At 35.7% G+C, this 26,714-nt stretch overlaps 1 long non-coding RNA gene across 2 annotated transcripts in view; it reads left to right on the forward strand.

The window, feature by feature from the left end:
• Positions 1 to 15,597, forward strand: part of LOC120753067 (uncharacterized) — a 131,406-nt gene extending 115,809 nt beyond the window's left edge. For both annotated transcript variants that reach the window (XR_009207871.1, XR_005700944.2), the window contains one exon: positions 15,493 to 15,597. This is a non-coding gene — a long non-coding RNA (uncharacterized LOC120753067). The remainder of the gene's footprint in view (positions 1 to 15,492) is intronic.
• The last annotated feature ends 11,117 nt before the right edge of the window (positions 15,598 to 26,714 follow it).

Consider the following 26,714-nt stretch of genomic DNA (forward strand, 5'->3'; position numbering starts at 1 on the left):
GATTTTTGTTATTTGGAACTCTTTGATATTCATTTTACTTAAAGCATTCAGCAGTTTTTCCTGTAATACTTTTTTACAACCCTTTTTCTTATCATAAGCAAAAATCAGGTCGTACTAGTACAGTAAGGTCTGGTACAGTCTCTTTTGTATATGTTCCTGTGCAATATTATACTTTCTTTATTCATGTTTTATTAAAATATAGATTAGTTACTGTTAAGTTTTTGTGATTTTAATCTTGTTTTTATCCAATATATCACTGACAGAAGTATTAGCATAAACCTCCTGCCTCTAGATGTGAATATGCTATCTCCATTATACACTTATTTTCCCATTTTTTGCTGCTGCATCAGAGTTTGGGGAAAGGAAGACGACAATATATCAGAAACACCACTTTTCAGAACTCCCCTATGAAATTGCACTTTATTGTATGTCCTCTAATATGTATTTTTTATGCCTCTGAATTCATTCACAGCAGATTTTTGTATAAGATATTGTAAAAGTAGATTACTACCAATAATGTAGTTGAACAAGTGAACAATATGTGGAAAACACATTCTTTTCTCATTGCAAGGAAAAATTTGTGCTTCTGAGCTAGTTTGTATTTTAAATATCTTATTTGCAAAAGTAACGATTCTCCAGTCGTCTCCTAATGTATTAGAATGCTCAGAGTGTGAAACGCGAAACACAGATTTTCATTTGAAACTACACATTCCTCACGTTCTCTCCTTTTTTTTCTTTGCCCTGTAGCACTGGTTGACATTTCATAGAGAGTCAGCTACCATAGGGCTGGAAATTATATAATTACAAGGATCACCCACTTTTCTGATTTTTTCCATTACATACGAGTCGTAATGCAGACATATTTTTCATAGGTATTTAATTTCTAATGAGAAGTTTTTATTCTTCAGTGACCTGTGATTAAAGTGTGGCGTTTTAATAAATAAATGGAAGATACTTTTGACATAATTTAGCTGGGAAGTTATGCTTGGTAAGCTATGCAAGACTTTGACCTGTGTCATGTGAGTCACAACATAATTTAGAATATATTTTATGATAAAACCTGCAGAGGACAGGAAATGCTTGATGTTTTTAAACAAGTATAATAGAGGAATAGAAAAAAGATAACCTGAAGCAGCATGTCAAATTCTGTCTTTTTAAATTATTCAAACAATGAGAATGGTTTAAAAATAATAAAGTTGATGAATAAAGTAGACGATAAAAGGTTTTTATAGTATTAAAACTTGTATGCAGGCTTTGGCAAAGGTGGTTTGTTCTTGGGTTTTGTGGGTTTATTTCCTTGTTTTAGGTTTCTAAAGTAAGGTCACAACAAATTATAAGAGCAGAATACTTGTTGGGTATCAAACCATGGATGAGTAATTGTCACATAGTTCACAAGAAAATGTGTTTGTGTTCTATGAACCTAAGCAGATCTTGATCATACGATGGTTTTCTTTCTATGTAGATTAACTGCGATCTTGACATACAGTTCCTAAAAAATGGGATTCCAATCCTTTTCTAATAGACTTTGTTGTTTAATGGAACCCTACATGCAGTCATTTCCTGACTCTGTCTAGGAAAAACAGCCACTTAATTTTTATCACAGCAGTGCCTGGGAGTCCTGAACAAGGCTCTGTTGTGCAAGTTGCTGTACAAATACACAAGATAAAGATCACTGAGAAGATAAATATTACATGCCTGGCTTGTGTCTAGATCAGAGAATAAAATGGAAAATAAATTCACAGTGAAATTCCAGACTGATACTGACAAATTGACAGGTATAAAAGGATGATTTCCTATCTAGTCATCCTTGTGTAGTCATCTCCTACTTTTATGGTTAAAATTAAATTAATCATGGAGCTTCTGTCCTTCATTAACTACACGCTGTAAGAAAAAATACTAATTTCGCACTAAAGATAGAAACGGTCGCTTGGTAACGTAGCATGAAGTGGTAAGCAGCATAGTATTTGAATTAGAAAAGGATGGTATGACTCAAAATTTGTCCAGGTGTTGTCAAAAACATCTTTAATATTTCTCAGAAGCTGAAAGGCAGCAGAGTACCTGCAATAAAGTAAATCTGAAGAGAAAAAGGGCCTGTGAAAAGGGCTACTGCTTAGTTACCAGATAAGAAATTTTGTTCTATTTTTAATCTCACTGGCATACTCTTTGCAGTTCAGGCATACTATAATGACTCCTTTGTTTGTGGGTTGAATAATAAGCAGATGATTTGTGATTACAATGGGCATTTTAGGCTTCAGTGTGCATTCCCATGTATATTTTCTTGGATATGTTCACCCGTGCTTGGTCTTGAAAGTCATGCTTACCTTGGTACCCTTCTTTCCCAGCTTGTACTTTCTCTCTGAAGATCTTTGCATCATCCTGTGTATCCACAGACTCAGATTCTCGCTGTTTTTGCACAAGTGGTACTTAAGACAGACTGGCAGTCATGACACTCAGCTTAACCACTCCTTAACTGAGGACATTTAAGAGGGAAAACTTGTGTAAACTGCTAGGAGAAGCAGAATGTTTCAGTTTATTTAAGGAAAAGAAATTTGTTGGTTTACATGGCACAGCAATAAGCATCTAAGGGATGAATTCTAGGGTGAATGACTGTTTTAGTGCTAAATCCATTTAATGTCTTTGATCATGCTGGATTCCAGGCAGGACAAGCATTTTGTGTGTTCCAGGGTTTTCCTAGTGTACAATAGATAAATGTTATTTTTCAGATACTCAGAGGTTTTCTGCTGATGGAAAAGAGCATAACCAGGAAAACACAAATTTTTGTTTCCTTTGCAGAGTGCTGTACAAAATGTAATGAGTGGCTTTTGAACACAAATCAATCCTGTAGTGCTGCTGGCTTCAGCAAAGTTATCTTTTATTCTAACTGTATGTCTGATGTTTGTGTTTCAAACTTCTTTGAAGACAACAAAAACACTGATTTGCTTCTGATTTTAGTTTTTAATCCGAGTACTCCTTCCCTTGCATGTAAAAGTAAATGATTACAGAATGCACATATTTCAACAATTTTTAATCACAATTTTTTAACATTTTATCTTTCGTTAGAAATAGCTTTCATAACATTTTATGGCAATTTAAATGAAGCAGTTCCTTCGTCTAAGTTACTGTATGGTTTGCCTTACTGTGTTCATGTTATTTACCAGTCTAGTGAAGTTCATCAAGGTGTTCTGATTGATTCTTCTGCATTGATTGGTCACTATCACTGTCTTGGAGGAAATATAATGGTGTGTTGTAGTATAAACCAAAAATAGTCATCTTTCATTCTCTGTTCATCATTTCTTTCAGGTACTATAGACAATTATGGAAGCGATAGTTGTAGTAATCACAATACAGATGTGAAAGAACAAAAAGAACAAATCAGAATTCAAGCTCCTCCTTGAAGTCTGGTTAATAATTTCCTAATTTCTCTGCTTGTAATCTTAAAAGTTGATAATCTATGGCAGAGGAACATATTAAGTACTATTGGAAAAGGAGGATTTTCTTTTCTGAATATTTCAAAGGTGGCCTTGTCACAAGAAGATGATACTATTTTATAAAGTAAGCAAATGAAGCAGAAGTACTAATTTTTAAAAGAAGGAGAAAGGGGAAGTTCCTCTTGGAAATTCAGTATCTATTTTTGTTGACTGAAGGAAAGACCTAATTATGCCCCCACCCCCCCCCAAATTAATGCTCTTTGTACACATCAGAGGACTCTTAAACTTTTACAGCAGTATTCACAACATTTAGAGCACTAACCAGCAACAGTAATTCAATCACTTTGCATCTGTTTGCATTTTGAGAACAAAGAGTTTTCCTTTTATTTAAGGGGGCGGGGGGGGGGTGGGAAGAATCAGTGAGAGTTTTCCCTCTTTTAAGGGAGGAATAGTATTGAGTAAGTTTACAGGAGGCTGGGAGTTTGGTTTAATGGAAGTGCCACAGTTTTAATTTCCCCTTGATTTGATAGTGCACAGAAGTTTTTTTTCATCCTGTTCTAAGAAATGTATGTATTTGCATAATGTCCTTAATGAATAAGGTTGTGTTCATGCTTCATTCTGAAAGAAAATATATTTATAGGTGTTTAGATTTTTCAAGCAGTGTTTAAAGAACAGAACCACAAACCCCAAACAAAATAGCAAAACTGTATTGCTTGCAATCTTTTCCCATTTTTAACTATTTTACATAATATTTGTAAATAATACAATTTAATTTACTTGACAAACCTGAACTTAATTATTCTAGTGATGCTTACCATTAGGATAGCCTTCAGTTACCAGCTCATAAGAATTCTTCTGGAGAATGATAATTTTCTTTCCAAATGCATGCAATTTGATTAAATAGTGGGTATAGTAAATCTGATTCTGGTACTTCATTGTTCATCTCATTGGAGCCATAAACTACATGGTTTATCTGTCAGTAGTGTGCTATAGTTCTACTTCAGGCTGAATCAGAAGAGGACAGAAAACTAATATTTTTTGCAGCACTTGTGTGAAGGGTTTCCGTTCAAGTTTGAATTCCTGCATAATGGCACTACTAAGTTATCTGCAGCCATCATCAGAAAGTATATTTTGAAAACTTTTGTTTCCACAACAGATAAACTCCTTGAACTGGTGACATTTTAGATTTTGTGCTGCTGCAAAATTAGGTTGCTTTAGGGAAAGGCTGTGATTTTTTTTTTTTTTTTGCCCTTTTTTATGTAAATTACATAATCATGCTACTATGGACCATTGATTTTGGCTTCAAATTAGTTTCAGTAAGGATTATAACAATATAACTGATGATATTTCTCTGTATCCAGACTTTTAAATATGAGTGCATGGGGTGGTTGTTTAGAGTGAGGAAAATAATACAGCTGGCAGATGATACAAACCACCTGAGAGTCTGTGTGCTGTGCAAGTTACTGTTACATGGATATGGTCTGAGGGTTGTAATTCACCTTGTAATTGGTGAGTGGTGCTGCTCAGCGTTATTCACGAAATTGAAACTGCAAATTAACTTTTGCTAGTATCTGCACTTTCATATGCCCTCTAAGAATAGTTGTGCTGGGTTAGGCCAAAGGTTTGTAGCTCAGAATCCCTTCTCTAGCAGTAGCTCAAAGCAGGTAATCCAAGGAAGCATGCAAAATTGAGACACATAAAGAACAGTACTTGTGTGAATCTCCCAATCTCTCTAATAATTTACATCTCAAGGAGGTTCAGCACATATTTCTATATATTTTTTTCTCCTACATTAGGCTCCTTGCTTTGGAACCTGTGTGAGCTTCTTAAAGCTCTAACAATCTGGCAGAAGGGAGTTCTGCAGTGTAATGATGTTACATGAACAGTTCTCTTTAGTAGCTTTGAAATTCCTTAGGTCCAGCTACTGCTCCTCAGGCCCTTTATTGGAAGAAGCAATGAGCTTCTGCTCCTTACCCAACCTCTGCATGGCTCTTGTGATTTTACAGAACTCTACTATAGCAGTGTTCCCCAGTCAGTTTTCTCCTTCCTCTCTATCTTTCCTTATCCTCCTTTATTCAGAAGAGTCCTAGAACATTTAGTGATGGTTGTTACATGCTTTTGGTCTCCCTCCCTGACTTTCTCTGAAATTCTTACAGTTTTGTGTGTCAGTATTACCGGAAAATAAAACAGTCCAGAATTTCTCCTTCTGCAAAATGTGGTCATAAATCTAGTGTTTTAGGCCACGTGGTATTGCTGTGGGCAAGCTGTGCCTGGAAATTTTTCAGGGCATCTGTCTGCAGCACTAACCAGTTTCAGCACTAGCTTCAGACACTTGTGTGTAATTTTCAGGGTTGAGAGTATCATAGCAAGGCTTTTATGGATCTGCCACTGCAGAAGCACGGAAACGACAGTTTAACAAATTTGTGCTCTTTCTGTGTGTTGGATTGGGACATGCAGCTGTTCCTGATGTGATAAGAAAACCTTTATCTAAAATTCACTTGGTTTCTAATCCAGAAAATCACAATAAAAGAGACAGTATCATCAGGGTTCTGGAGAAATGTTTACAGAGTACACCTGGGAGATTGTGTTTGGGTTTTTGGTTTTGGGACACTTAATTATTGCATTTTCTGACTACGTTTTTGTAGAAAAAGCACTGCCTGTAACAAGTGCTGGAGGATGACTCTTTTGAAACGATACTGTAATTTATAAATGGAACAAAATCAACCACAGTAGTATTATACTCAAATCATCATTTGTTGTCTTCTGTAATTAAATTGGTCTCGTAACTATAACTGGTTCTGCATCATCTCCTAAGAAAACAGTAGCATTATTAAAGAAACAATAAAAGCCTTGTCACTTTGTCCAATAATTTAACACATTGAGCTATTTGTGTTTTAAACTATCTTCGTAAGAAATCCCATTCTTCAGGTCCTTTTTTTTTTTTTTTTTTTTTTTTTTTTTTTTTTTTTAGTAACCTCCAGTGACTAGTTATTTAGACAATATCCCTATTCAAAATGAAAAGCATTACTTTGGAAAATAGGTGGCTCCCCCTGGATTTGTAGTGGGGTGGTTATGGACTAAAATAATAACTATGCTGTCTTAATCATTAATTATTAAACATTGTTTCTTTTCTCTTCTATTGTAGCAAGTCTTTGCATATACAGTTCTAAAAGGAAATCATCAGTCTGCTCTATATAAAATTACCCAATACAACAATACTATTTAATATAGTATAACCTTTGACTTTCTGATGTTTTGTATTGTCAGGACTGCTGCAATGATCCACTGCTTTATTTTGTCTGGTCTTGTGATGGCAGAGCATCAAACATGAACATTAATAAGAATACTTGTATGTGAATCTTGAGGCCCCCTCAAAAATTAATAAAGACTGTTAATAATTCTGGACATTTTTTGGCAGTGTTAGAGGGTTATATCTGGATTAATAGATCCAGATCCGGTCCGTCAATGCTAACACTTACCCCTATCTATTGATTTTCCTGACAACCATGTAAAAAAATAAGATTTCATTACGTTTTCTAATAATCTCATTAAAATCTTTTGAAAGGTCTAGATGAAAGGTGTTCACTGGTTCTCCTAAGTCCATGCTTTGTTTGGCATCCTCAAAATATTTTGGTGGTAAAACTAGCACTAGGTAAAACATGATACAATTAGAGAACTTATGTTGCTTTGTCCCTCTTTCATCCTTTTTCTCTGTGAACTGTTAAATTTTTTTAACTTTGCTGACCCACTATACCTTAAGCTGAAGTAGCAGCATTTACAATCTCCAGTTCTCATTTGACTTTTAGTGCCTCAAAAAACCCCAAACAAAACAGAAAAGCATGAAAGAAATAGATCCATCTGTTTCTCTGGTAGAAATAGGGACTAGAAGGAAACCCTTTATTTTTTCAATAATTTTTGCACACTAATTAGATGTTGTTTTATGACAGCATTTCATATTCCTTAAAGTGAGGGCAACAAAATAAGCAAATGAAAAAAGCTTGAAAGAAAGCATTCAGCTGACAGTAAGTCTGTGCTCTAGTACTTTATTTGACTGAATGTGTAGCACAAATTTTCCATGTTTTGAATGTTCTTAAAGGGTGTAAAAGCATACATAGGTAAACAGGCACGTGAAAGGACATATTAAGAGTGGAAGGGATATCTGACCCTTGCTCAGGTCCATAGGAAAGTTCCTATGGATTTCAGAAGGAGTGATTTATTGCTGTTTCCATACATCCATCTTTCTTTCCAAAGGCAGTCAAACCTAGCCCTCGACTGTTCGATCCAACTTGACTTCCCCGTTCAACTCCTCTTCTGAGACTTGCTAGAAAGTCAGCAGAGATTTAGAAATATCTAAGAGGCCAATCTATCCTACATGAGCATTTATTTCAGCTAGCATGAGACATCCTTTGCAGTGGCACAAGTGTCTCTACTGACTGCAGAACCAGTGCAGTGACTGGTTTGGACCAGACATCCAATTTATAATTGCACAGTCAAGGTTAAATTAGATGGTCACACACTGTGTCCCTGAGTGATTTCAGTAGAATATTATTTTTAATATAAAAGTTGTAAGCTATTCCTATCGCCATAAACTGACCTCCAATATTATTAAAATTAAATAATATGTATGCACTTATTGTACTTGTATATGCACATGTATATACACACACCCACCTAAATGTTGGGATTGACAAAAAGGAATGGCTGAAGAGTAGGTTTGTGGTTTTGTATGGAATGTGTGGAGTGTCTGCATGTGAATAAAGCTCAGGTCACTTCAATAGAGATTTCCCTGTGCACAAGTTTGAGATCTAAACCTAAGTTCTTTACATCGGTATTCAGTGTCCTTTTTAAAATGTGGAAGCTGAACAACCAGTACATATGTCCTTATGGAGGTAACTCGTGACTGAGTCGGCAGTTTTTAAATTGCTATCATTGATGGAAGTGCAAATGTAAGGATTTATTGTAAGCTTGAGTGACCAGGTTGGACATGAGAAATGTCATATCAGTTTTGGAGGTGCCCTCAGCATGCTTTTTATCTTTACATTGGCCTAGGCAGTCTAAAGACTAGGACTTTCCTTCAAAATCTAAGACTCTTATTTTTAAGGTAACTGCCTTGCTTTCATGTAATTTAATCTAGTAGATTTGATCTGTATTGTTAGAATACAGCCTATCTTGTTAGGATTACAGCTGAAGCTTGCAAAGACTATGAGAAATATTATGACTGTATGATTTAGGTAAGGAGATTCAATGGATTTAGAAAAGAAAAGGATCTGCTTAAAAATCCATTTTTACAAAATACAGCTCTATGAAGTAATTTCCCTGTTGAAATGGAAACAGCATAAAAATGTATGCTACTTGTTCACGTTTTACCTTGGCTATTTGACTCTTGGCAGATTGAAACATCTTCTGGGGTATGAACAGTGAACCTCTGTTCTCCCAGAATTGTTTGTTTTAATTGGTCTATGGATCCACACCCTGATGCAAGATTAACTGCTTCAAGGCCAGGCTGCTTCCCACATGATGTAGTGGTTACATGCCCTATATTGAAAATTGGAAATTTAAATGATCCCTGAAGGGACTAAAATATATACCAGTGCAACTACAAGACTTAATTAAAATGCGCCTTCAACCACTCATAAACACTATTAGATTGGATTCAGACAGATGGGACAGATTATTATAATCATTATGGGGAAAATACACTATCATGACAATGAACATTCTCCCTCATCTTATATCCATTTGTAAATCTCATACCAATAGAAATCCCCAAGCAAAACTTTGCTGTAATAAATAACTTGTCTGTAAAATTTTATGGGATTACAAAAGCACGACAAAATATATAGTGTTTAAAAAAAATCACAAAGATAAGAGGAGTAATTTTTCCAAGTCTTTTCAAAATTTATCATGTCACTCATATTGCAATAATTGCTGCAAAAATATCTCAAAATTACAGGAAAACTTAGCAATAGGCTTTTTAAAAAAAGAATACAGGTGGAAGTATTGCCTCATTTCTTAACAAAACCAGAAAGGATTAAGTCTCAGATTTTTCAGCTGATTATGTCTCTTTTCAGTGTTTTCAGCCCAGGGTTAGATCTGGTTGTTGTTTTGCTTCAGTATTTTTGGACTGTGATGTCTTATGAGAATGAAAACCTTTCATGATTCTGCTTCTTTTTAGATACAGACAAAGTGAAATGATGCAATCCTGAAAATCTGTTTACGGTCTTTGGCACAAAAGAGATACAAATAGATTTTAACAGCAGTAGTACCATGACTGTCATGGAATTTAAAAGGATGTGAGGAACCTCCTTTTTGCCCTAGTAATTTTTGGCCATATTAATTATGAGGGTCTTTAGCAACAAGAATTGCCCTGCTGCTATGAATTACCGCAAGAGTTTAAGATTGCAAATATTTACAAAACTATTGTGGAAGTACAAATATATTTTATATACATTTACATATATATATACACATATGTATCTGCATAGCTGGCAAAATGAGTTTTAGGATGCTTTATCTTTTCCATAGAGTCATTCATTAGCTGACTGTGAATTTAGCACCATAACGAAAAAACCTGTATGTGGCTGGAGGCCAGAGGTAGTTTCTTGCTCTCCTTTAGTCATTATTTGCAGTCAAGGTGCCTTTCAGGAAGAAGGGATGACAGATTGGTAATGTCCCCACTATCAGATCCACTGTCATGGGATGCACTTGTCAGGGGACAGCAGGAGATAGAGTGCAGGGGGATACAGGTGGAGCTTTTCCAGCATTGTAGCAAGATGAATGCACCTATTGTCACTGCTCCTCTGCTTTTCTGTAGCCATTAGTATGACAGTGCTGTAAATGATTACCTGACATAAGACCTGTTTTGAAATTTTTCTCTTTCTTGAACTTGTCCTTTGAGCTTTTCAACAGGATATAGTTGTCTGCCGCCTCAATACATTGGCCTTTCTAGTTCAAGCTCTGCTACCCTTGCACTGGCAGAAAATTTGATGTACTTGTAAGAGAAGAAGGTAATATTTAGGTTAGATAACTGTGTTAACGGCTGTGCACGGCAATGGTCTGTTACGTAATAGTGGTGCAGGTCAGCAAGATATTTATCAGGGTGAGGAGGATTGTCAATATAATTTAACACATCAATTTACTGTAGCAACATATTTGCATGCTAAAGCTCTTTATTTTGCTTGTATGTTTCCCTCTGGATGCACTACTCGAAATGAAAAGAGAAAGAGTTCACTAGTTCTGCTTGAGATGATGCTACATATCATAGATCATCGCCGTGCATTACACAAATTAAGTGCACTGGAATTGAGAGCAATCCATAACAGAAGGGCCAGATTATGAAAAACTCATTGTGTTTCCATTTTAATAACTGCTTGGAAAATATTGAGTCCTTCAGAAACTATTGAGAAATACTTTTGAATTTAATTATGTTCTTTGGCTTTACTTTATAGCAGCTCATCATCTTATCAATACAGCACATTTGGGAATACTCCAAGGGAAATATTGTAAATTGTTTGGTAGTGTCCACAGAATGTTGCCATATTTTCCAACAGAAACTGTTCTTTTCACTCAACAAAATATTCCCCTGCCTTGGCAGGTGTTACTGGCAGCTACAAGTACTTATGAAAATGTATATGGCTTTTGATTTGAGATTTATTATATTTGCTGCCATTTTTTTATGTGATGGTGCTTGCTTTCTTAGGTCAAGCTGGAAAAGAAATGCTCTCTGAGCTCACTAGCTTATTGGTAGCCATGGGTTTTTTTGGGAAAAGGTGGCCATTTAACCCATGCTGTGACTTGTTCACAAGCTTGTACTCAGCAAACTGGTTTCTAAAAGTATAAGGAGTTTTTTATATTCCTATTCCTGGGATATGCTCTAGCAAATTTACAGATGAGATAGTGTGGACTTAGTGCTAAGAGTTTTGTTTCTAGTTAAAATCAGACTAACAAAAGAAAGTCATACATCAACGTAGAAGGTAGACTTTTTAATGGGTGTAGATTTTCAACTTTTGAATCTGTATTTCTGATTTTACAAAAAACATTCATATGCTAAAGTTACTCAAGGTTTTTCAACTATTTTTTTGCAGTTTCTTAAGGTATATGGAGATGAAAATATCTTTAAGAAATGGATAAATGCTATGCTATCACAAAAACTGTATTAGTTGCTGTGAGAAATCTGATGCTGTAATGTGTAGATTATATTTTCCCACAAAGTTAAAAATGCTATTATAATTTTCTATGTTCAGAAGTAACTACAATCAGAGATATTAGATTTTTTTGTTGTTGTTTTTTAGGTTTCCTTTTTGTTTTTACTCTTATAAGCATGATAGTTGACTAAATTTTCAGAGCTAAACAAAGTTTATAATTGTGTACTTAAGGAAATTCCTAACATTGCTACCGATATTTTCTTTTAATTTTTTTTTCCAAGGAGCTGCATGAACTCAGGTGATAGATAGCTTTGATTTATGACAGCAGTCATAGTGCTTGTTAGTCATTTGGAATTGTTTGCTTGGGTAAATTGTTAATGTCAGACTACTATAGTTTTATTGATGTAATTATTTCTTTCATTATAACAGTGCCTGCAAGCATATCTATAGTTAGTTATATTAGCATTCTGTTCTAAACTCCGCATTTCAAGGATTTATAAATTAACATTAGAAACTTGTTTCAAACTAAGTCTTCATATATAAAGCAGAAGAAATGTATACAGTTGGGAGAAGTTTCAGAAGACTTAATCTAGCTGCTTTTTCTTTCTCTTTCTTTCTCTTTTCTTCCCCCCACTGTTTCTGAAATGTGAGCAGAAGGCCTGGAAAAAAATGCTAAGAAAAATGTGCTTGGATATATGGAGTTGAGAAAAAAGCTTTCTGCTTTCAAAGGAGAAAGTATTATCTTAATGTAAATCCTTAAGTTATACATTTCATTATGGTAATTCATGAAGGATCATGGCAGGCTCAGGGTTGTGGAATTTAAGCTTCCTCCATGTACTGCCATCTGAAAAACTGAATCTGAAGGCCTGAAGGTATACTGGCATTTAAAAAGTTCAGTGTCTGAGCAGACATTGTTAATTAAAAGCGCGGGAAGGAATGTGAGTGAATAAAGAACAGCACAAAAACTGTAATGTGATGCCTCATTTGAAAGGATTAATCCATACTGAGTTTTGTATGATAAAGAAAAGAGTAAATATCCAATTCTGTCAATTAATGCAACTTTTTTAAAAGCTAAAATCCTAGAAAGAAACATGTTGCAAAGCTCAGGGGATATTAACTCAGAAAACACAGTGAATGAATTCACATATTTCACATACGTGTGTAATTTTGTGAAATCACATATGCAAATTTTGGAATCAGATTCCCACTTCATAGTGTCTTCTACATCAATTAGCCATTATGAATAATCTACATTTCAGTATGAGAAAGTCAGTGTGTTGCGGATCATTTTGCAAAATGAAGGAGAACTCGGCTTAGTTTCTAGGTGCAAGATGCTCTTCATGGATGTAGCCCCCGTAACAATCAGCCTTTTCTGGTTTCTGTGTTATTTTGCTCCAAAAATCTGTTTGTTAGTTGCATTTTGAAAAATTGAAAGTGATTGAGAGTAGCAGTGTGAGGGCTTATATTGGTCATTTCTCAGTAATTTCCAGAGTGAATATGCTAAACTTAATTTAAGAACAGGCAATGGAAGTTCTGCAGGTTTGGTTTCACGCTGACTTTCTCTCCTCCCTTTCTGTGGGTGAACAATCTCATTATTGCTTGCAGTCTGATGTGGAGTCCTTGACATCACCCAAAAAGGTGAGGTAACATGGAGCTGTGCATCAGCTATGGTGGCAAACGTGGGCAGTAAACGTTGGCAGTAAAGTCCAGTGTCATTGCTGATTTTGCTTCTAGTTTGATCCACCCTTGCCATACCTCTTTGGCGGTTTGTGCATTTTATTGTGAGCAGCCTTTTTGGGTTTTTGCTGGATCAGGTCACAATTCTGGCTGCCTTGTTTTATTTCCTTGTCTCTTGCGGTTGCAATACAGTGTTTAAGTGTTTTAAAATGTAATGTTTTGGCTGCTCTGTGGAAAAGTGGGAAAACTGAGTAACAATTCTCCTTGTTTTGACAATGACAGTGGCAAGTACCTATTTTGCTGAAAAGGATGATCTGCGTGGGTGACTCGGTGTAACTGTGTCCTGTGCTGTCTTCTCTGCAAGGCTGAATTTATATACGTTTACAGCCTAATGTTCGGATGAACCTGGTTTTTGCAAAGAGCTTTCTGGGGACATAGCTGACTGGTTTAGGGTCTGGAAAAGCACCAAGACCCTACTGGGCGTGTGGTTGGGAAGAAAAGTGTCTTGAGGCTGTTTTCCCCTTTCACACAGACCTGCTTCTGCCCTCTTCTGTCAGAGCCGAGGATGGAGCAGAAACCTTGGCGTCCCCTCTGGGACTTGAGTCAATGGCCCTAATAGGCGTAGTGGTTTGGTTAAATGCTTCTTTGTTTGCTCCATCAAAAGGCAATAGCAACTCTTGAGAACAAAGATACACACCATGTTGAGAAAGTTTCTTTTCTCTTTTGTTATTGTCTATTCTGCCCGCTGTTTGGAATGTGTAAAATGATTCTGACAAGCTTGATATGTGCCAAAACCCAGCATGCCCACTGGTGGGAAGATTATCATCACCCAGATATAATAAAAAGCTTCCAGAAAAGTGCCTCTAATGATGGGCTGCTTTTCTGGCACTCACAGGGTTTTCTATTTGTTTTAGCAACACCCGCTAGCACAACTGTAGCTAAAGGCCTGTTAGCGTTTTCATTGGAAATTCATTCCAGGACTTTATAACTCAGCTGGAAAATTTGCTTTGAACTCAAGAGCCACACAGAAGACTTTTATAGTGTCTCCTTTTTATTTTCTTGTATTTTTGCATGGAACAGAATTAAGCTATTTAGTTCAATAATAAATAAATGGGGAAACCCCAAACATGTTAGCTACTAAGAATTTCCCTTAGGAAAACATGTAGTATGTGCTTGATATCATCATCTGAAAACTAAAACTGTGTGTAATTACTTGTTGATTCTGAGCTGAGTGCCATGGTGTTTAACCCATTGGAATACTACTCCTTCTGAGCAGTAAAAATGTGCTACGATGCACTTGCTTATTTTCCCACTTCAAAAGCGGTTGTGGGGTTTGCAGTTATAGTTCTGATTTTGGATGTTATAATAATGGTTCAGAAGTAATAATCACATTTTATTTCAGACCCTGACTAACTCCTTTGTTCTCAGCAGTCAAACATGTTAACTAAAGTGACTTGATTTTTTTATTTATTCTTTATATTCAGTGGGAAGTAAACAGACAGTTGCTTTTGAAAACCTTAATATCGCATCTTAATATCCCAACTTTACTATTATACTTATCTAAAACTTCAAAATAATATTCAGATACCTGTCATTACTAAAACCAATTTAAATAGATACTATTTTTCTGACACTGTGGTAGAAGAATACTATAAATGAATGCAAATTTTTTTACTCTGTACCTTAGATCTTTTTGGGTGTGGAACGTAAATTCAAACGATAAACACAAAATTCAAATACACATTAATTGTGTAATTAATGAATTAGTGAAAAATTAATTTGTATTTAACATGAGGATAAAGTTAACAAAAAAAATCACAATGAAGGTATGTCTGTTAATAAATAAGACACTGGGCCTTCTTCATACTGCATATCTGTGATTTTTTTAGGTTTTTTGATTATTACAGCCTCAGATTAATATTTTAAGTTTCATTAAAGTACCGACATTTTTATTGGTCTTTCCACCAAAGCTGCTTACCAATGTGTAGAATTTGGCTGCCAGTATTATTGATAAAAATCTGTGGCATGCTTACGGTATTTTATATGATGCTTGGAGTGTAAACAGTCTGTCTAGAATGGGCTAAGACCAAACATGTTTGTCATTGATGCTGATGGCATTGATAAAGACAATTCCCATACCCCTATTTAAAAGCTATAATCTTTTTAGATATGTAACCACAAACATACCAGATGAGATCATCTCAGTGTTACAGGGGAGATGCTGAAAAGTCTTCTTCCCTCAGAGGTGTCACCACAGGGAAGTTGCGGCCACCTCAGTGTGGGACATCAGCCCCTGGCTGCCAAGAGGTCAAATGGCATCCTGGGTTGCAAGAATCACAGCAGCAGCATCTGCTCAAACCTGGTGATTATCCTGCTCTATTCAGTGTCGGTCAGTGCTGTGTGCAGTTTAAGAAGGATAAGAGGGTTCCTGCTTGCCTCTAGAGGAGGGTGAGTGAGCTGGTGAATGGGCTGGAAGCTTGTCCTGTGAGGAGCAGCTGAGCGCTCCGAGCTTGTGTAGTTTGAAGAGAAGGAGTCTGAGGGGTGACCCCACTGCTCTGAGGAGCAGACCTGGAGATGCAGGTGCTGGACCCTTCTCCCTGCTGCCCAGTATCAGGATGGATGGGAATGATTCAAAACTTTACCGCCAGAGGTTTAGATTGGACATTAGGAAGCATTTCCTTATGGAGAGGGTGGTCGAACATGGCAACAGGCTTCCCTAGAGAGGTGGTCAGTGTCCAACAATTCTGTCTGTGTTTAAACAGCATTTGGATAGTGTCCATAATAATTTGCTTTCACTTTTGGTCACCCCTGAAGAAGTCAGGCAGTAGGACTAGATGACCACTGCAGGTCCCTTCCAGCTGAAATAGTTCCAGTCTATTCTATCCCTCCGTGCTTCGCTGAGCAACAGCGCAGTTTGTGTTATATTTTTGCTCATAAACAGGATTCTTTTGACTTCAGCCAAAACTGCGTCTGCAAGCGTGTGGCATTCTCACCATGTCCAAGAGCAAGTTCAAGCACTGTGTGTGCTGGTGTGGGACCCTCTTCTGGGATGGTAAGAGACCGCTCTTGAGCAATGAGCTTGTGCATTTGCAGAGTGATAGATTACAAACAAAATCAATATTGGTCATTAAAACCCCCCAGCTACTTTTCAAGGTGGTGTTGCTGATGCATTACCAAAGCCATTGTGTTGATGGAAAAGACAGTTACATAAAGAGGATTTTATTAAATACTTTTCCATCCACACTTACTGCATTAAGTGAGATTTATTTGGTATACACTGCTGAAATTTGCTGAAAGTAGCTCAAAAATCTAACATTAAAATCGTGCCTCTCTACAGCCTCTTGAAATTTTGTCCATTAAAACCTTTTACCTGATGGAAAAAAATATTGCCATCATGTTGCCATCGTGTAATCACAGCAAAAATAAATTTAAAATAAAGGTCATGCACAGAAACAAAAGCATTTACAAACAATCTAAGAGAATTTGAGTTTTGAAAATGTTTTTAAAATTTAATGTCTAAGTAGAAATGTCTCTTAAGTTAGAAAGAGAATCAAGTAAATTAAAAGTTGTCATTGTCAAGAAGAGATTTTTCTCCAAATTTTTCAGCAGTGTTGTTCAGCCTGCTCTGAAATGGTCACGAATTGCTGGTCCCACAGTGCCAGAAGATTTCTTGGCTGATACATCCTTTGAAATTTATTGGTATGTCCAGTGCATTCCTGGTTTTTTCCAGTAGGTCTTGGAAAATGGCTGCCATTCCTGACGTTGTGGGTTTTTTCTGTTGGGGGTCTTGTGCTTTCTTGTATTAGGAAGTAATGACTACTGTTTTTGGAGGAAAGTAGTCATATGAACATGCTTTTGGAGTTAAAAATTCCCATGTGGATCTGGAGCTTGCTCCTTGAACTCTTTTCTCCCCCACACATTGATCTTTAAGGAGAGGAGAGGCTTTCTGAGGAATGAGGACACTTAATGTGCTTCAGTAGAACAGCCATCAAGGCATGTTCCTGGAAGGTGCATTCTTTAGCTTTAATTAAAATGTAGAGAGATTGTTTTCAGTAGAAACCAATATAATGATGCTCATTGACCTCTTCTACAACCCAGGCCACAGAGCTTTGCAATAATCCTCACATCCTGCTCTTAACTTCTGGCCAAGGAAAATGAGCCTCTCAATTTGAAGTCTGTGATGATGAACAGTTCAAGTACATCTTTAGATAAACTGTTCTCATTGTTCATTATCATCACTGTTAATTCATTTTCAGTCTAATTTGTTTAGTTTATTTCTGGCCTTTAGACCTTATCTTGTCTTCACCTACTTGAATCAGAAATCTCATCCCTGCTAAATAAAGTACTTTCACATGCTGATCAAATCACCTCTAAGTCTCTTCTTTGATGATTGAAATGGAAATTGCTGTTTGCCATTGAAAGATATATAAATATAAGCTATGGGTTTAAATTTTTTTGAGTGTGGTTTGATAAAACTAAACTGAGATTCTTTGGCTAACTAAAGTATTTTTGTCTGACATGTGAGAAATCTATAAATCTTAGTGTTTTACATATTAAAAATATAATTTGTTTTCCTGACTGTTAATTATATTTTCTCTGGAAGTTCATGTGTGTGGGGAAGAAAACAAATACCATATGGTGTCTGTTATAATATTTCTTTTAAAAGTTATGACAGTTCTCTCTTGAAACTTAGAGCTTCTTAATTTCATAAATGCTGCACGATACTTTAAGAGAGGAGGTGAACAGGGGCATGGAGCTGAGTTCCATGGTAATAAGTAAGGATGTCGAGAAAACTGGCTATAGTTTAGCAGCTTGGGGTCATAATCACTTTTCAAATTACAAATTTAAGCAAAGCAAACAACATAAAAAGAATATCCCCTTGAATGGTTTACTGGAATAATCTGCTTTAATATATTGGTTTTCTGATCATTTAATCTCCTTTTTTTTTTTTTTTTTTTTTTTTTGTTAGTAGTATTTCTTTCTTCAGGCAAAGGATTTTGATTGTAATTTTAAACATTGAATAAATCCACATCTTAGTGACTGATAAAATTTGAAATATTGTAGGATGAATTCCCTGGTCAGGCACTGGCTGCAGTAGTTTCCAATATTGAGCCTGCAAATTTTATCTGTGTCCCAGGAAAAAGGAATGATTTTCTTCAGGAGCTCAGTAAATAAAAATTTCATTTGAAATCACCCTCTGAAGCAGGAATCTTTAGAAGAACAGAGGTCAAATATGGCTAAACATAATTTGCTTAATTTTGCCAAAACAGCCAGTTTTGTTCTTGTTATAGCCCAATAATTTTATTAAGAAAAAGGGCAAAGAATTTCTATTAGATCTCGAGAAAACAATGGGATATTTCTACAGATGCTTCTTAATGCTTAAAAGAATTCAAATTTTAAAAATATGCACAGCTGTATAGCTGTTACATATTTTGTCAGTTTTTATGCCTGCAGATGTCCTACTGAAATAGCTGAGCATGTGTATGTTTGGTTTGAATTTATGTATCAGGATTCTGTTCCTACTGTATTTAGTGGTGTAGGTGACATTCTCTACATGTTTATGTGTAATGCTTTTATTTATCATATGAGTAAAAAGGCCTCTCCTGTTCCCTGTCATGACCTCTTTGATCTGTCTTCAAAGCACAATAAATGCAAATATCATCTAGTAAAATTTCATTTACAGAGACAAAACCTATTTCTTAATACACGTATTTTAACGTAATGCACCTCATTCATGTATCAGCTATATATGCGAGAAGCTACTGAACCAAAGAAGTATAATTTCAGCCTCAAAAGTCTCAGCTTCAAACACTATTATGTTAAGAAATGCTAATAGGTGATGGCATGAAAAGGAGAAAATAGAAGGTGAGAAACAGCCCACTCATAATTCTGTTGAAATACTCAGCAGGTTGTATCATACCTAGGTATTTTTAAGAGGAAATAGGAGATTATTTTCTTGTAAGACCTTAACATTCTCCAATAATATTGAGGCAGTCTCTGTTCTGCTGAGGAAAAGACTCCTTAATAAAAATAATTTTCTGCAATATTAAACATAATATTAATAATTATTAATATTAATGTTTTATACCATATTAAACATCAGAGTAATCTGAAACCAGAGAAACTTGCAACTCCTACTGAGAATTTATTTATGTGTTTATTCTTTCAAACATGCAAAGTAGGTTTGCAATATTTTCACTCCTGATAACATGTTTGTTAGTGCAAAAGATGAAGTAGACTACAATTTACCTAGTCTTGATTTTGATGCAGGTCTAACACTTATCAAAAAGTGAGAACAACTTCATCAATAGAAGAATCAGAGAGAGCCATAAAACAATTTAAGTTGAAAAAGACCTTGAAGATCATTCACTCTGATCATTAACTAAACACTGCCAAGTCCACCACTAAACCATGTTCAAAAGCACCATCTCTACACATCTTTTAAATACTTCCCGGGTTCCAGCTTGATAACCTCTTCATGTAGATTTTTTTTTTTTTTTTTAACATAATGGAAATCAAAGTATTTGTACCTGCTATGACATTTGAAAAAGAAAGTAGCCACTTTGTCTCAAATTCAGAAATGTCTTTCAACTTTGTTTTTGTTCAACATTCAGTATTATTTCAGCTTTTGAAAGAACAGGAATCATTATACAATGATTATCACTTGAAATAAAGTGCTCAAATCTCCATATTAGTCTGCTTTTATCACTGCTAGGCTGTTTTCTCTCAATGAAGGCTGCTGCTTGTGTTCTATCCAGTTCATCTTTTAAAGAAAAATATTGTAGTAAAGGATCTTTAATAGAAAAAGCTGTCTCACTAACTTTCTATGATCCTTTCTTCACTGCTTCTAGAACTGCTTGTTTGCTTTAAGCGTCATAGTTCATTATCTGTATAAGAAAATAACTTTTATCGTGTTCTTCATTTAAGCAAAAAATACGTTTTGATTATATGAGCTTGTATTAATTATTATGCAGCAGTCATTTCAATGCCTTTTTGTCACATGTATGGATAGTCTTCAGTGAGCTCTCTAGCACAACTTATACCTTGGCAAATGTAGTCATTATCAGAATCTTCTGCCAGTTTAGATGCCAGAAATCTCTCTTGCCACTGTGCAGCCTTGCCACCCTCTGCTACAATTTCTCTGCTGCAGCTGGCCACAAGTTTTTCAGAGTTTGAAAGCTTCAAGACTGAGGCATGTCAGACTTGCTCTCTCTGAAATTTTCTTGACCTCCTTGTACTTTGCTGTACTTCGTTTAGTTGTGGCAGCTATTTCTCTAATTGACCAGGTGTCTGTTGCTAATTTGTTTATTAAAAAAAAAAAAATTTTGTAGAGTATGGCAATAGTTTCTTATAGATATCTGTAACAAGGAAACTTTTTATGTGAAACAAGATATTTCTTATCTAACATAATGATGCAGTGTAGAGAAGTACAGTCGTGGAAGGGTAGCAGATGTCTGGGGAAGGACAAACTCTAGAAGCTTCCAGAGGGCACTGTAGAGGAGCACTGCTGTGGGATGGTTACAGATGGGGCACTGCAGTGCAGGCACTGCAGACCCCTCAGAAATGAAACGCTTATGTTCAGCTAAAGAAATGAAGACCTAGAAACTGAGTTTACGGGTAACAAAGAGAACAGACAAAATGTATCTCCACTACATAAAACCCACCACCTATGTAAGTTCAGTGTCCTGTATTGCTGCAGGCCAATGAAGAGATAGCAAGGCGTAAAAACAAATGTACCAAATGTGTAGAAATGACCCCAAGTGAGTTTTAGACAAAAGAAGCCACTGACAGATGAATATAAGTTGACTGTAGCATCCTCCACTGCCAACACCAGAATAACACCACTTGCCTTTCGACCCCTCGGAAGTGTGAACTTAATATCAGGAAAAGAAAGTAAGAATTTTGTTTGTAATAATTTAAAATGTATTACTGTTAAAACTTCCTTGAATTAAATAATTTTTCTCTTTTTCTGGTGGTAATTACATGTGTACTCATAATGAATCTTGAATTAGGCTCAAGATTTCAACAATGATAAATTAGGTTATTATTCTAATGTTAAATTCTTGGCTTTTTTCCTCTCCCTATAAACAAGATTTTGAGCATAATGCTCTGCAGTAGTCAACATCCATTTGTGTCTTAGACCTTGACCGATTCCAGAAACCTCCATCTTCCAAGTATGGAAAGGCAAAACTGCATATCTGTCTTACCAAAGAGATTTGATCAGAGTGAATAAATGACTCAGGTGAGAATTTAAGGAGGAAACGTTCATCAGCTCTACTTCATTGTTTATTCTTCTTGGGCTTTAGTCATTAACCTACTGATGTTGTTTCCAAATTCACCCATTAAGTCATGGTTTTAAAATTCCCTAGAGGGAACTGAAGATTTAATAGTCCAGTTTATTCATGTACTTAAATATGAATTTTACAAGCATCTATTCTGGGTGAATTTGTTTTCTCATCAGCAGCCAATCTTTTCTGTGAAGAGTAGTCCTGTTCAGATATTTAGATAATGGCATGATGACTTGACAAGCAACATTTTAACTTAGCTTTTTTTTGTCCTGGAGAAATATTGTGAAGCTGTTGGATCAGCTTCTATCTGTAGTTAAAAATTGTTCATGGAGCTTCAGCAGGTGTGCGATCATATCTCATTTTGGAGAGGATGTACAAAAGAAGAAAAGTATTTTTAGTCAAACAAGTAGATTGCAGCTAGGGCCAATGCAGTTACTTTATGAAAGGATCATCACTGAGTTTGCACAAGTGAAACACACTTCTCAAAGTCTTACTTTCACAGGGAAATGCTCTCAGCTGTCATTTAGACTGTCTTGGTCTATGCCAGTATGAAAGAATGTGGCAAAAGTTTTCAAAAATGAAATCTCAACTAAGTTGAGATGATATTTTACACTCGATAAGTGGTTTGAATTTATCCATCTGTTTTTACTTCGAAGTTCATATTAACTAGGACAAGAGATTCTTGACTGTTAAAGTTACAGCTTAGGTAATAGGCAGACTTTCCATCAGCAGACACTTATTTAATCAATTTGGTGAAGTAAATGACATATTTTTTTAACTTTGCTTCCTGTTTATAGTTAGTGGGGGCTTCTGTGACTGCTGTTAATGGTGGGATCTTCTTGCATGAAATTACAGGGAAATGAAGTAAGTCACTGTACAAGTCACCTGGGAAAATGCACAATAATTTTTTCTTAATGCCTGTGTTTGTATTAAAAGTTTTTAGTAAAACAAGTTTGCCCTAGAGAAATCAAATACTTTTCTGGTATGTAGGGTGTACATTACAGAGAAATTGAAGTGGATGAAGAGCTTCTACCAAAGACCCAGCGAGGTTAAAAAACCTGAGATATCTCTGTTGAGCAAAGCTAGACACTTACTGTAGCACTAAGGTGTCGATTTACTTAACATTTGTGATGCTCTAGAGATGGGGATTTTGCAGAACTGTATTGCTCAGGACCTCTGTGAAGGGTTCACGTTCAGGTAGTGTCTTTAGAGGGTGGAATAAATACCACAGGACTGACTCGAGTGTTTGGATTTATGTGCCCTTGGCCTTGTGCCGCTGTGCACAGAGAGAAAATGTATTGCATCAACCCCATGTCCTCAAGCAAGCAGAATTTAAACACTTTTCTATATAAAAGTACTAGGTTTGTATCAGATAGTGTCCTTGTTTTTTAGAGTACTTTGCTAAGTAAAGAAAAGTGTAACATTGTGCTTCAGAGTATTTGCATCAATTATTTATTTCCTCACCAGAGACAGCCACGTTAAAAAAAAAAAAAAAAAAAAAAGGTGCAAATTCAAGCCTGCTAAAAATGGAAATAATAGTTTGTTGGTTTTGTCATTATTGAATTCATGCTAATGCCTACTATGGGAGCTGTATGACACAGACTTGGTTCTCACTCAGAGGTCTTTTCTACATTCATGCTTATAAAATTAAGTTGCTGGCATGGTAGGGAGAGAAAACTTGTCTTTCCTCAGGTTGGCTCAGCTGAACATAAAGGTTTCTACTGAGGCTTAACATTTAAACAACAGCTTTCCATCTAAATTGAGTAATAGATTTCAGAGGATTTTGTAGAGGGGGGTAAACGTTGCTTGTCTTTTTCTCTAATGGCTGCATAATTGCAGTCTTTGCCAATGAAGTGAAAGATATGGCCAGATTCTTTCTGAGCAATCCCCAAATTAGTGGTGAGTTCAAGCATCCTTATGTATTCTGCTAAGGATGAGAAGAAAAAGTTCAAGAACCATGCCAGAAAAGAGACTGTGAAAATAAGAACAAGATTCTGTGATCACAGCACTTACCTAGAAAAGAGGAGCCCTGCAATTAATTTCCTGGGCTCAGGATTGTTAATGAATATTGGCCTGTGACTGCTGACTGTAAAGAACGACTGCTAAGCTGTGCTGTCAGCAGTACCTGACAGAGCTTATTTCGAATTAGCTGTGATGTTACATTGATAGAGTTGTATTTTACAAATGAGACGTACCCAGAACTTATTAAAGCCCTGTCTCTACTCACCAATGAAATGGTTAAGAGCTGCTGGAGCTGGTAGCAGTTTTCCTTCCCAGGATGCCAATAATGGTGTAACAGCTGTTGGGAGATAACCTTAGTTAAGGTGGAGTGTCATGCTAATATTGCTGCACCCCTTTTACAGCATTGCTGTATTTTGTGCAGACAGTGGTTTTTACTGGGCTCTCAGTACTGCACCCCTTGGGGTGCATGCTCACAAGGAGTTAGACCTTGTTAGAACAAAGACTCTTGTTCTTTATTAGATTAATAACATAAACTGAGCGTGGATTTAATGTGCACGGGGGGCAGATGAGAGTAATTTAAACAACATGTTCCTGAATTTTCTCAGTTAGAATGTTTCATGAAGTCTTTTCAGGTATTCTGGATGGTTTGTTGTATAGTTGAACTCTTCTTTTTAACAAATTTTTTTTTCCTACACTAAAAGGCCCAAGGAGGATACAATATTTTCATATATAGGTAAAACATAGTCCCCTTAACTTGTCACTAGAAAATAGCTGAAAATTTTAGTCTGAAAGAAGTTAATGCATAAGAGATTTTTTTTTCCCCTACAATAATCCAAAAACTTATTTTATTAATTTGTAAGTAAAAACAAGTACTGGCATGGAAAACAAATGGTTTTATTTCAGTATGACTTCCTGCTGTTTTGTAATGGAAGATAAAGCCAAGTCACTTTCATAATTTATTATTTTTAATTTTTGAGGATGGAAGAAGTGGATGTATTTCATTGTTTAGGTCTGAATCAAGAGAGGAGAAAATCAATGAGGGAAGGAGTGGTGCATCATCTGGTGAACTTCATAATTTCTTTTACAGAAAGAGAGTCTGTAGCTTCTCAGTACCATGCCAGCTTTCACATTTTGATGAAAATGAACCATGAAACAAAAGGATAAAGAAGAGCTGCATTCAATATTCATAACTTGTTCCTTGAAAAACATTTTTCCACCCCTATTAAAGTGTAGAGGGGAATGTAGAAGAAAAAAAGCAATTGCTTTCAGATTGAAAGACTTCAGAGATTTTTACCTCTTTGACACATCATAGCATGATGTACAAAGCATTCAGGAAAATACGCTTTGCTTTTGTGCCTCATTTTAGGATGCCTTTTTGAAGGATATTTAATCTTTTGAAAGCTGACTTTCATTTGTTTGCAATATTAATCTGCTGACTTTTCCCATGATCAGTTACATCCCAAAACACAAAAGGTCATGTTGTAAAAGGGATAATGAAGTGGAAAAAGATAAGAACGCTTTAAACTCTTTCCTTAGAAGGAAGATGTAAGGCATTTGGGTGAAACCCATGTCTGTTAGGAGAAAAACAGAGTGGAAACACTGATGTAGTATTTTCCCTTTATACTTTGTTTGTATGAGTGAATATGAAATAATAAAATTCAGATAGAGCTTGGGTATGTCTGCCAGTTTGTAGAAAAATGGCGCTGTATGGAGTGATTTAAAATACAATGGCTTTCCAGCTATCTCTAGTTCCACCTTATGGGAGCAAAAGTGTTTTCAAAATATCCATGAGATTTAGATGCTCTTTTGCTTTAGCCTGTGTTGATGCTCTTTATTAAGTTTTTCTTTCTTTTTTTTTTTCTTTAATTGCAAAGCATATTTGCATGAAATTATTTTGTAGCTTCTGCAGCTCAGTCCTGTCTGAAGGTCTTTGGCTGTGTGATACCATTTTATCATTCTAAAATGATACTTTTTAAATTTCCATACCAATAATTTGTAACATTGAAAGAAAGGGTATTGGATTAATTTGAGGGATACTCAGGACAGATGTATTCATAAGAAGGTGCTGTTTAAATTTATTCTCCACACTTCTCCTCCCAAAAATGCCTTTCAGGTTCTTATGTCCACCATTTTCCAGTAGAAGCCATTCATTCGAAGCTAAAATAATTAAAAATAGCAATGTGACTCAAAAAAAGAGAACTCTTCCAGATCTCAAGCTTTCAGTGCAAAGTTTTTATTTATGTTGCCCTGCTTTCTGTTTTCATAAAATGCGTAGATCATTTAAAGTCATAGGTTTGTCCTGCTCCTCCTACATAACCCATGTGTTTTGTTTCTCCTAAGAGCCATAATTCTGAAAGTGATTGCCCATGAAGTCTTTGCCAGAATTTATTACTTTGTGTGTGATAATATAGTAGCACTCTAAGTCGTGTTTCTGAAGTAAGAAGACTAATGTGGATTTTGTTTCAGGCAGTTTGTTACTTTTTTGTAGATTAAAGGGATGTAAGAATCCTTTGTGGTCAGCCAATACAAGAATATTTCTTGAAAAAAATAAGGTCCTATTTTCATAAAGACAAAAGCAAAAATAAGTGTTGTATAATGCAATAAGAAAACACATTAAATGCAGTTTTTAGATAAACACTGAGGAAAGAAAAAGATGTTACCTGCTGAATTTCTCAACGGAAAAAGCCTCTTTTGTGTTAGTATCTGATTGTTACTTGTGGAAAAAGTCAACTACGTTGTATTTTGCAAAAGGATGTCGGGGACATTTTTATCACATCTGGTAAATTCTCTTTGCAATAATCATGGATTAATTTAAATATAAGTATTATTTTTAGGTCTAGGGTTTAAAATGGATGGTGTTTTAGTAGAGACTCACTTCCAATTTTGGATGTCTTTTGAGGCACTTACATTTTCTAGACTGGCACAGGTAGACAGCCTTATGGATAAGGCTATATTAGCCTTTTTCCCTTTGTCAGGATTAATCTTGAAAAAATCAAGCTCATCTTTTGTACTGTCAGATGTTCATCTCAAAAAATGAACTATCTTTTTTCAGGATTTAAATAAGACTAAATTATTATATTAATATGTAGACAATATGTGATTCCTAAAATACAATACTGTGGACTTTTGCAAAAAGGGACCAATGTTGAATGTTTTGTCTACAAGAAATAATGCCTCGGCACTCTTGTGGTACCTTTTCCTGGGCAATTTATTCT

This window comes from Hirundo rustica, chromosome 5 (assembly GCF_015227805.2).
Source record: "Hirundo rustica isolate bHirRus1 chromosome 5, bHirRus1.pri.v3, whole genome shotgun sequence".
In the NCBI taxonomy this organism is placed as follows: Eukaryota; Metazoa; Chordata; class Aves; order Passeriformes; family Hirundinidae; genus Hirundo; species Hirundo rustica.